Raw genomic sequence first — 12248 nt, 5'->3', positions numbered from 1 at the left:
CGTGGCAATAATGTGTTTAGTTAGTTTATAGATTCAAAATGCTTCTTATTTCAAAGGCTGATCCAGATAACCACCTGATGGATGGTGCGATGATGTGCTTTGTTTTAACATTATACTGTTTGAATAAATAAGAAGAAAAGAGCAAGTCTGTGTGCAGTCCTCCTCCTTCAAACTATGGGGGAAAAAAAATCCTCACATGTACCAAAGTGTGTACCAATCCTTTCATGTATACTTTTCAAGTATTTTAAACAACACACATGTATTTACAGTACGAATGGTCAGTGTAAAACCTTCATCAGATTGTTATTGTTAGAGAACAGCAGATTTGACTCACCCCAGGATCAGTAAAGACACGTGAAAAGGTCTGGTAGGTGAAAACCCCAGTTTGAAGAAGAAGGCCACCGTGATCTGAGCTCTGGCCGCTCAAGACCAGAAGCTTGTGTCCTGCTGAGTCTGTGACTAGAGACTGGATCTGGGACAGAGAGACACACGGAAGGGGGGGCGGGGGGGGGGGGCACCAGAGGACAGTTAAAGGAGAGAGAACACTGCCAAGATAGAAAGACAAATACCTGTGTCATTGTGAAAAGAGGATGCACTTTAATTGTGTCAAAGCTGGGAAAAGGGGTGATTTTCATGATGAATATCTAATATGGAATATGAATAATATGGAATCTAATCTCAATACTACTTTGCCTGGCTATATTCATTTTCTTAGATCAGATAGATCCTTTAAATCGTAATGTTGACAGATTTAGACTCTGTTTTAGTCAGGCAAAGTTGTACAATAAAGGTTTTGCAGAAAAATGTTTATATTCCTCTAAGCAAGGTCTTGGAATTAGGCAGAGCCCGACTCATTATTTTTGGCTGGGCCAATATAAGCTGATCACACATATAATGGTATTGGTATGTTGCAAGTACAAGAAATTCTCAAGTAGAAAAAAATCCCACTGATATTAATTGCAGAAATCAATTAATGGTTGGGCTACAGAAAAAAAAGAACTGTTTTGGTATCATTGGAAAAACTTTAAGCAAACAACACACTGCCTTATTGGGAACTGACAGGTAAACTGATACACAAGCATACATCCAACCAGAAGGGAACCGTACCTCAGTATATGTTGACTTACCTCTGATACAACGGTGTCTTCTGAAGGGTTGACAAGCACCACAGTCTCTAGGACATCACTTCTGTGGTGGAGAGTCCTTTGTCCTGCGGGAGAAAATTAAGAACATTATGTTAACTTCTTTCATGTGGAGACATTGAAGCCTAAAATTCAAATGAGGCATGAAGGTCGGACGAGGTAAACAAGTTGACCGACACCGTTGCCAGATTCTCAACTGTCTGGCCTGAAGACATCCTGCTGGATGCCAGCCAGACCTGATCTGGAAAACCTCTTTGAGTCAGGGAGATTTACTATACTGCATTCAGCATCATATGTGGGGCAATCACTATATAGAGACAGGCCACCCACTTGTGCATCAACACAAGAACAAAAGTTGGAATAGGAAATAGGTCACTGATGTCTGCTGGGTGAAGTTTAAAATTAAAGCCATGAGCACAACACAAAGTTGAGACCAATATTTACCACTCACTTTACGTATTAAATTTGATTTCATGCTTTTCCATAACTTGACTTCTGGCAGTGGATGGAAACATAGGCCATTTAAAACAAGTAACAAAAATATTAAAAGAAAATTCTGTGAGTAAAAACACTAATTCACAGAAATCCACACAAAAAGTAAAGGAAATCTCACAAAATGCATTCAGTTTCCACAGAACATTTCCATACATCCTTATGCATATTCAACATAATTATGCGTCAACACTTTGTTCCATTCAGAGGTGATGTTAAGCTTTTAATTCCCCTTTGTTTCAGCACAGATGCAGGCTCTAATATTAGAGAGGTCTAATAATAGGGGATCTCATTGACTCCACCGGGATCTTCAGCGCATCCCCTGAGTTTGCAGTGATACACTGTCTTTGTAAGGATCTAGGCTGTCAACATGTGTTTTCCATGAAAGACCTTGGATGTGACAGATACTTCGATGGCAGGAGGACTGGTATACTGTCAGATTATAAAGAGGCATTATCAACAGTTAAGATGCAGAAGAGTTTGAATGAAACTGATAAATGAAATTTCACACAGTAAAGAAAAATAAAAAAACGTCGTTGCAGACATGATTCAGCTTCTCTATATCAATAAGGTAATCAGAGAGGTGCACATTTAGACCATCTGAGAGGCAGGAAGACACAGTCAATGAGTATCTGTCCTATTACAGATGATAATCACAGCTATAATATCTTCTTTCAGTTGATGATTGTACTTTATAATTTCTTATTCTTCCCTGAACTAAATGGCATTAACATTATAATACTGATGATAAAACCTGAGCTGAATCAAAACGCTTTATATTCAACCACATTTTCCTCTTATCTAGAAAATATTCATCTGTGACATTTTCATTTAAAGACAAGTCAGAAGTTTTTTCTTTTCTCTCTCAGTGATTCCAAATATAATCAGATCATGAAAACTGCAAGTTTCAATGAATGGCTGCACAATTGTTGTGGAGGAATTTTATTCAAAAACACTATTTTCAACCTCCCTGTGGCGCTAGAGGTAAAGTCAAGGGGATCATCAAAATGATTAAAATACATCATTGAGTGACCAAGAAAATCTAACCAGCAGCTGTTAAGATGTTTTACCAAGTCCGAAGGTCACCACAGTGATGGACAGACTGTGAGGCCGACACTCGCACTGCTAACATGGGTAAAATCAAAGAAATATGGACACACTACACCCACTGTCAAATCTCTGCACTGATTTCAAAATACTGAAATTTAAAATGATTAATTTTACTGTTTTAACTTTGTTGTTAATTGTTTTTATTTTTCATCTTATTCTGTTTTAATTGTTTAATGCAACCTGAATTGTGCTGTGTATGAAATGTGCTGCAGTATTTAATTAAAGCCGCCTTGGCTTGTGGGTACAAGCGGCAATAACCACGGCTGATCAGACAATAAGAGGAGTGCCACGATAAATCAGAGACAGAGAATCCAAGGTAACAATACTGGCACAGTATTAAAAAAAACGAGCCTAACCTGAACCTGAAGACTAAGAAGAAAACAATCAAAAGAAGAAAAAGGATGACAGTGGTTCAGATAATAAATTCAATGTTGGCATAACCTATAGGGTGAATGTATACTCACATGACAGTATATAAACAAACATTCAGAGAGCATCACTGAAGCAAAACTAGAGGATGCAGCTGCTTCTGTTGATGTTACCATAGCAACACACTGACAGCCATATGGGTTTGTTTTTTCATCCTGCAGACACACTGCAGTTACCGTCACTAATGTGAGACAGAAAACAATGATTTTTTTACCAAAGTAGTCCCAGCATGAAGCGAGAGAGGAGAGGGGAGGAGAGGAGAGGTGATTGAAGGATTTTGTTGATGGATGTAGAATGATACCCTTCGGCGTTCAAATGAACACGCTGGTACAGCAGTCAGGAGAAAATCTGATACTTCAGCAGATCTGCCCACAGACGCGTCCGGTTTCACAGCGCGATGACTAAGCTGCGAGGGTGAGGGATGATTTGCAAGTTTGCTTTGATACTTCCAACGCTGACAAGTGCAACACACAACACTGATGAAACCTCATCAATAACAGACACTGGAGAAACAGATTCATAGCATAGAGATATGCTATGAATCTGTAAATCCACTTTCAGGAAAATGAAGCCCAGAGGGACAGTGTGTCTCCCTTTGACCTCCTGATGTTCTTTTCTTAGGTGAAACAGAGGAGAGGACACTGCATTAGCTGCTGCTGGAAATGGCAGGCTGCAGGGTGACAGCTCGCTAACACTGCAGACTGGTACAACGTGATACTACAACAACAAAGACACTCTAAGTCAGTCTGAAACGCTGCCGTTTTCCCCCCATCACCCCGGGCGAGTCAGAGAACACCAACAATGCAGGGCGCCTGAGAGGACTGTCACTGCCACTGCAGGCTGGAGGTCTCTCCGATCAGGTTCACTTTCCCTCCCAAACACAGCTAATGAACGGCAATCTGTGGAGGTGACTCCACAAAGGTCCTTTAATACTTTGTTTTTAAATGATGTGTAACTCAGGTTCAGACCATTGTTCTTCATGGCACTTTGTGAATTATTATTAAACTGAATATCTTTGGATTTTGGACTGTGGGTTGGACAAAGCAGGATATCTGAAGATGTCGCCAGAGTTTGTGGAAAATCATAACAGGCATTTTTCACTATTCTCTGGTGTTATGGACAAAAAGATTTAATGAACAACTGAAAAAATCAATTGTCAGATAATCGTTAGTTCAGTCCTTACTGATGTCTATGGTGAAGTGCATGAGGTCTTACCATACAACTGCAAGGTATAAAATGAACATTCAGCTTCATACAAAATATTATGTAACATGCTACTATTGTATGACTACATGAGCCTCAGGTTTCTATTTTCAGCCTGTTCGGTTAATGAACTCTTTTAAAAATCAGGTTTAAAAAGGGTCCAAACTAGCTACTAAGCTAAAAATCAAGATCATTCATGTGTTTCTGAAAAAGCTGATACTGATGATACAAGGCTTTCGCTGCATCAGAAGCGTCATATAATCTTTCTAAGAGTTTCTAATAAAGACCTACTTAGTTCTGCTGAGACTGCACTGAGACAACAAGACGTGTAAAGCGAGAAAGTGAGAAATCAGCAGAGGATTTGAGATGGTTGTAGGCAAGTGAATGTTAAGGCTCTGTGTTTAGTCATCCCTCCTACTGAGGAGATGGAACAGCAGCAATGAAATGTTTACATTTTCATTTTCTCTTTTATCAGTTGTGCTTTTTACAGGATCTTTGGGCACAGACGACAGTGCTATACGCTGTTCAAAAAAGTTGGGTTGTTGTCAGATGTGGGTGTCTTGTTTCTGTGTCTCAGACTGTATTTGTGTTACTTTTTAACACAACATGCCCAAGCACATATGTTGTTTTAGTATGTGTTTCTATTAATTTATGCAGTGACACATGATACGCAGGACCATTCAACGTAAACCTAAATACACCTCAGGTTTCCATACTTGTAAACATGCAGTAGAAACTAAACTAAATTTGCTGCGATGCTTGAATCATTTCCATGGAGATATTTGAAGACAAATAGAGCTGGAATTTATTCTAGTCTACAGACACACAAGTGGCTCTGTGAGACAATCCATACAATAACTATACAAACATTTAACTCCAAACAACAAATGTCAACTTTATGGTGGTGCTTGAGGAAAAGTCAGGGCATCACTCAAGTTGCTAAGATACACTGAGAAATTTCAGTCTGAACCAAAGCGGTGGACTGACCAGCTCCTCCATTCCTCGAGGCAGACTGCTGTATAAAAATGCATATGTGCATGTTAACATCTATCTCTCTGCATGGGGCACTGACAAACGTCAAATTTATGTGCAAGCATCGCGAAAGTTTCTTCTTTACAAAATGATGAATGTGCTCAGTCTAAAGAAAGCTGTCAAATGGAAAGACTGATGGATATTTCAGTGACTTAAGGTGGGAATATCTGCAGTGCGTCAGACATGCCTTGATTAAACACATCTTCACCTCCCATATGTCCACACACCAGCATGTCAGCCTTTTTCCGCCTGTGTCCTCAAAGCCAGGAAAGGCCAGGAGAAGTAAACAGTAAAACAAAACAAAACAATATAATGCGCTTAATCAACAGAAACCTGAGTCAGTTGAGTTCTTTCCAAGCTATTACGTTTTTCCAATTTCAAACAAGTAACTGTGGCACAACAGTGCATATCTTTTTTTTTCTCTGATAAATAACAGTCAAGTGTCTCTGCTGGGTAAGAGAGCTAACACGTGTGTGGTATTCATGACAAACATCCATCGTCATATTAGTCTCTTAACCCTGTGCTCTGCAAAATGCAATAAATAACAAGGCTGTTACTGGAAATTACAACCCAGTGAAGTGAGTCAGCCTTCAGGGTCACAATGCATCCACTGAGGTACAAACAGTGTGAAGCTGAGGCATCCGCGGGCAGGCCAGGCCAGCTTCTGTTCCTAAGCTTCAGTGTGTTTGTTTAAACAGTCCTTTTGAAGAGTGCGATGTTCAGCCAAGTTGCCCTCAACTATTCATCCCTGTGGCTTTCCTTCACTGGCATCCCAGGCAGGGAAGAAGGAGCATCATCCTATCACATGAAGTGACATGCAGCCAAAGGCAGTTTGAGAATCTCAGTTAAAAAAAAAGGAGACTTATGAAAATATTCATATTGGTTGATAATTTCTACTTAGACTATTTTAAAGCCCATCTAAGTTCTGCACAGGCTTCACTGCTGTTGCAGGCTCCCTGCTTTCATTTTCAGCTCAATCAGTCTTAAGTACTCTTAGCTTTTTATCACGTGTTGGCTCTGTAGCTCGGTAATATGCCTGTGATTCTGAACACCAAAACGGTGCATTTCATTAGCTTATCACTGTGACACATTTCTGCAGCTCGCTCAGTCCACGACAAAAGACACAGCAACTGAATTTGGGATTAAAAGACTCAACCTCCTTCTGCAACTAGAGGCTAAATTTGTGGATTTTTAGTATTTGTCAACAGTCAGTCAGGAGGTGTCAGAGCCAGAAATCCTGTGATTCTTTGCTTTAAGAAAAAAAAAGACATCATGTTGAGAGAGGGCTGAAAATAGAAAGAGAAAACTTTTTCCCTAATGAAGGAATAAATATAAGAGTCTAGCAATTCATCAGTTTCATAAGGATTGCTTCAATTGGGTCATTTAAGAATTTGGACCAAGACTGAGACATTTTACAAACAAACAAAGGTGACACTGTTTCTAAACTACCTGACTACCTTGGCATCTCTGTACTGCAACTTCTTTTAGTTTATCAGTTGACTTATATGCAGATGCCAACAATAAGATGTAATATTGTTATATATTTTATTTATTTATTTATCTCTTAACAAATAAAATATATATTGTTATATATTTTATTTGTTAAGAGATAAAACTTATATTATAAACCAGGGAAAAGTCTCAGTCAGGCTCAGTTATATTTGTAAGAGGAGTGTTCAGACTCTTTAATATTTTAATTAAACAGCTAAGATCTAATATTTTACCACTCAATATTAAAAGTGGAAGAAGAAAACCACATTTTTTTTTTTGCCTTATCAGTGATAGAAAATTAGATTCATTTTGTTTTGTATTGTCCTTTTCACTGGAAACCATGCAAAACTTTGTTTAGTGAAATAAACAGGGAGAAACCGATTTAAAGCCTGTCATTTGAGGAGCAAACTGCATTTCTTGTCTTTTTTCTGCTAATTGACAATCAAAATTTGAAATTTTACACATAAACATACTATTTTAAACTATATAGACCAACATATAATGTAATTGTGGATATTTTTATATTCACATATGTATATGTGTTACCAGAAGATGTCTTGTTATATTTCTGATGTATGACATACATCAGAAGTGGTGCCTCTTTATGCCACATGGCATTACATGGTAATAAACCTAATTAACTTTCTGACTAATTGTACATGTATTCTAGTTCTTCTATCTGTAATGTATGCCATTCTTCAGTGCAAGCAAATCTTCCTAATACAGACATACTGTATGAGCCTTAAATGTGAACTGGACCAGTCACTGTCCTAGCACCTGGTCTGATCCAAAAAAAAAAAATCCCTTGTGAAGTCAAACGGTCCAAAGAAGGCTTCAGTAATGTTTGATCCAGCAGGCCATCTGCGTTAAGCGAGATCACACGTCTGCAATGATCCACTTTCTTGACAGAAATAACTTTGGTGGGAGAGTAGACATTGTGTGTCATCTGCCCTGTTTCTGTCGGTTGACTAAAGGATCTCGGGGAGATGAACTCTTCACTCGGTCTTTGAACGACTGTGTTCATAACTGCCAGGCCCAGAGGAGGGAAGGTCGTTTGTCAGACAGAACTTAGTGTTTCTGCTCGTTCCGGCTCTTCCTCAGCTGACCTGCTTGATATAAATATCCATGTCTGAAACTCCCAAACGAGAACGCTCTGTTTAAAGGCGACTAAAACGGAGCAGTGATCGACCGAGGCCCAGCCACTGCACTGCTCCAGATAGCATGTTCCACATTTACGGTGGCAGGGGGGTGGTGAGAGGAGGGTTCAAGGAATTTGAAGACTGCAGGTAAAATTTAAAAAAAAAAAAAAAATCAAGGAGGACCTACTGTACTGCTAAGGAGACAGACTCTAAAGAAATAAAGTATATAGTTGAGTCAATGTTCACCAAAAATCAAACTGCAGGGAGCGATTCCCATTAAAATGTTGTTTTTAATATAATGTATTTTAAGTATAGAGCAAACTATAAACTGGGCGATGGTTCTGAGCTGATGTTGAACAATGATCAGCAGGTGATCAGTGCCTTAGTTTCAGCAAGAGGCCATAAAGTACAAAGCTGAAAATGATTCGTTTTCCAAGGACAGATTCTATTTCAAACATAAAAGTCATCATTCTAATGTAAAGCAAGACAGACAGCCGACATCCCGTTCTAAAACCAATGAGGCTGACAGATTCACACAGATGCACACATGGTCAAAAGGCTGACTGTTGGTGAGGCAGATTTCGAGCCTAGATGACTGCAAAAAAAAACCAAACAAACAAACGCTGATGTTTAATGTTGGAGCATGCGTAATTACTTATTATCAACTCTGAGAGATACTTAAATAATTTTTCAAACTTTTTGGCACTGCCTATTGAGACTTTCAATACAGATACTGTGGAAGAAAAATTAATAAATGAAATTTAATAACTGAGCATATATGCAATGATTTGCTTGGTTTTCTCATAATTTTTTAATAATAAAATAAAATCTTTGGCTCTTTGAATGTTTGGACTTGTGTGCGCGTGTGATGAGCATTTGATATTATTTTTGACATTTTATGGAATAAAACAAATTCACAAACCAACAAAAGAAATGTATCTGTACTCCTGACCTGAGGGAACAGGATCAGCATCTCTGTGGCTTAGCTGGTGTGGCTGAGCTGTCATCATAACATCTAAACACAATTTTCAAGTCACAGGGTGTCAACACCGACTAAAAACCATTTAACACCCAAGGATCTCTGCTGGTACACCCCAAAGACGCGACAGTCCCCTGAAGGGGAACAAAAAGAAAGCAATGGTGTACCACATGACAACCAACTGGAGTCGAAAAAACAAACTGATTTACCAAGTTGTCAACCAACAGAAAATCGGCAACTGTTTTGATAATAAATCCAAACATTCCTCAGTTTAAGATAACACCAGAAGCTTAGGAAATTGTGTCAGGCGTCCATTTTTATTTTGGTTGCTTGTTTTTTATCTGGGAAGGGGTCGGCCTCCCAGGAGTGGGAGTATGGCTGGAGAAATATCAAGGATCATGTTCACGCCACCGTTTTAAAAAGGATCATGAAGCGTCTCAATTAGTCGATAAATTGTTTAGGCCAAAATCCAAAGATATTTAATTTACTCCTGTAAAACACCAAAAAAACAGCAAAAATTCACATTTCAGAAGCTGTAACCAGTGGATTTTACATTTATCCTTAAAAGTTGCAGATTAATTTACTAAACTCTAAACTGACTGTTTCTTCTATTATACTGTAAATGCATTGATTATCTGAAAATAAAATAAAAATATTTTGTAGTTGCAGGTCTTCTAAATATGCTCTTGCTGTAACTCTGGCCATGTTTTCTGTTAAAAGTAAATCAAGTAAAGTTAAGTAACAAGTGAGTTAATGAAGCTGAACTGACGCCTCAGGCTTCATCCTCATACACACATCAGATCAACGGAGGTTGATTGAAGCTGACATCAAAAAGTTATTACCCTGTTTTTAATCTCATTTGCCTAATGTGAGCTCATTCCTTCCCCAGAACTCTGGAATATTGCTGGAGCTTAGAGATAAAGTGGTGTGAAGTGGGTTGGAAAATTAAAGAAGCCAGCACAGACTCGACTGTCTCCACGCTCATTTCAGGACTGCATTGTCACCCGGCAGTAAAAGCCATGCATCAAAACTACACGTCGAACCATTTGTTTGTGTCTACAAGCTTCAAGTGGCTGCTGAGTCACTGTTGCAGTCTGCAGTGCAGGCCACTGAAAGGCAAGTCCTCTAACTCTGAAATATGTCAACTTACTCCCAGTGTTTTCACTGGTATTCTGATGAACATAATTACTGTCAGGTAATGGCATTGTATCATTTGTCTTATCTAAATGAACAGTCAAATATATGCCATGCTTACTACCTGCTGTTTACTGTAATTAAGTACATAATTGATTAATTACAACCGCCTTAGCCACTGTAATTAACCCTCGCCAGCTGAAGACGGGATACATGCCACGGTAATGACATGTATCCCAATTTTACCAAGGATGTGAAGAAGTAATCTCCAGGATTCAAACTTACTTCTTGAACCACCGAATCACTGTCATTGGTTCACAACAGCAACAGGAAGCCAGAGTCTTAGACCCTGATGCTAATCCTGGTCCTGTGATTTGGCAGCACTGAATGATTGGGCTGCTAAGCCAGTTAAAGCCTTTATGCCAGTAACAACCAGCTGGTAAGTTTCTCTAGGAAAAGCAAAAAGCACAGTATATATCCATTTAAACTGGTCAAATGAAATGATAGGTATTGTCCAAAACTTCCTAAACCTAATGGCATAGCATTTGCTAATCTTCCTTCCTTCCTACCTTCCTTCCTTCCTTCCTTAATATATGAAGCCTAGTTAAAAGAAAGCAGCTGATCTTATTACAACATAAACAAATCAATGACAATGACATAGCCATCAAAAATTTCAATAAATGGTTCAATGTTCCACATATAATATAAAAAATAAAAGCAAAGAATTTGCCAAAGTACATTTAATATACAACCATCTCTAAAACTAAAAACTAAAGACAATATTCATATATTTGTAAGCACTTGCTGATTTCAAAATATCAGCTTCTACTTAAAATCCTTTATAGTGGCGTCCTGTAGAGTCAGGAACACAGTGTTGGTTTAAGGAGTGACTGCAGTGGACATCCAAATCCCTGCAAATCCTTCAAATTTCCTCACAGGAATCGGCTGAAGTGTATCTTATCTTTAAAGAAAAAAAAAAAACTTCACAGCTTAAATATGTACACAAAACCATCAGTGGTGGGTTTTGACTGAATTCTTCTGAATTAATACCATGGCATATTGTTGCTGATAAATTATGCCTGTGCTAATGCCAGAATGGTGATAGCGTTGGTATAAATGGTTCGCTTTGGGCCAACAGTGAGCCACGAATCTGCAGCAAACTGCGCCATAATCAGGCACTTTGAAAGTAGGACACATGAGAATCTCATCAACATCCAACAAACACCTGATGAATGTAACCCTATAAAAGTTTAAATGCTTTAATTTATTTATTTATTTCAGTTTGGAAGGGGACTGCAAAGGCTTGCTTCTCTTCTCTGAGTCACTGATTAAAGCCAACAACTAAAGCTACAGGTGTGCTTAGATTATCCAGTTATTAACCCTGAACCTTCGTCTAGTTTTGGTTTGGTTAGTTCCATTTTTGAGGCAGATTTGTCCATAGTGGAAATAATTATTATTCGCAGTCCTATATGAAAAGATTAGAAATAACCTCCACCTCAACCAGCTACAGTACAACAGTAACATTTTACTCATACATTTAATCTAATTAAAAAATATAATATAATATATAATACTGTAACTGTCACAAGGGTGTGCTTTTTCTATATACTTTTCCTTTAGTAACATTTTCAGTTCAGGACTTTTGCTTGTAACACAGATTTACTGCAGTGTGATCTTAGTACTTTTATTTTGGTAAAGGATTTGAGTACTTCCTCCACTACTGGTACATGCCTATGTTACAACAAATCAGTGTTGTCACTTTGCCTGATCCCTCATTACCCTCAAAAGCTATAAGGCGACTGTGATAAAATATTGTTTAATTAAAAACAAAGCAAAAACGATTTGGTTCAAATCACTGTCCTCACTTACTTTAAACTGGGTTATTAAATAGCTCCAACTCATTATCAGCACATGAGTCACTGAGCCATTACCACATGAATGAAGGAGATGAGATGACTGCCAAGTTCTTTACTAACTTGTCCAGTCTTTTCAGAGAAACCTTTCACCTGATTTAACACAGGACTGAAGTACTGGCTCACAATTATCATCATGTCTGACACTTTAAAAGAAGAAATCAATGGGAATAAGAGGAGCAGA

The sequence above is a fragment of the Toxotes jaculatrix genome, chromosome 5, assembly GCF_017976425.1.
Source record: "Toxotes jaculatrix isolate fToxJac2 chromosome 5, fToxJac2.pri, whole genome shotgun sequence".
Taxonomy (NCBI): domain Eukaryota; kingdom Metazoa; phylum Chordata; class Actinopteri; family Toxotidae; genus Toxotes; species Toxotes jaculatrix.
The sequence above is the reverse complement of the archived record's forward strand: the minus strand, read 5'-3'. Positions refer to the sequence as shown.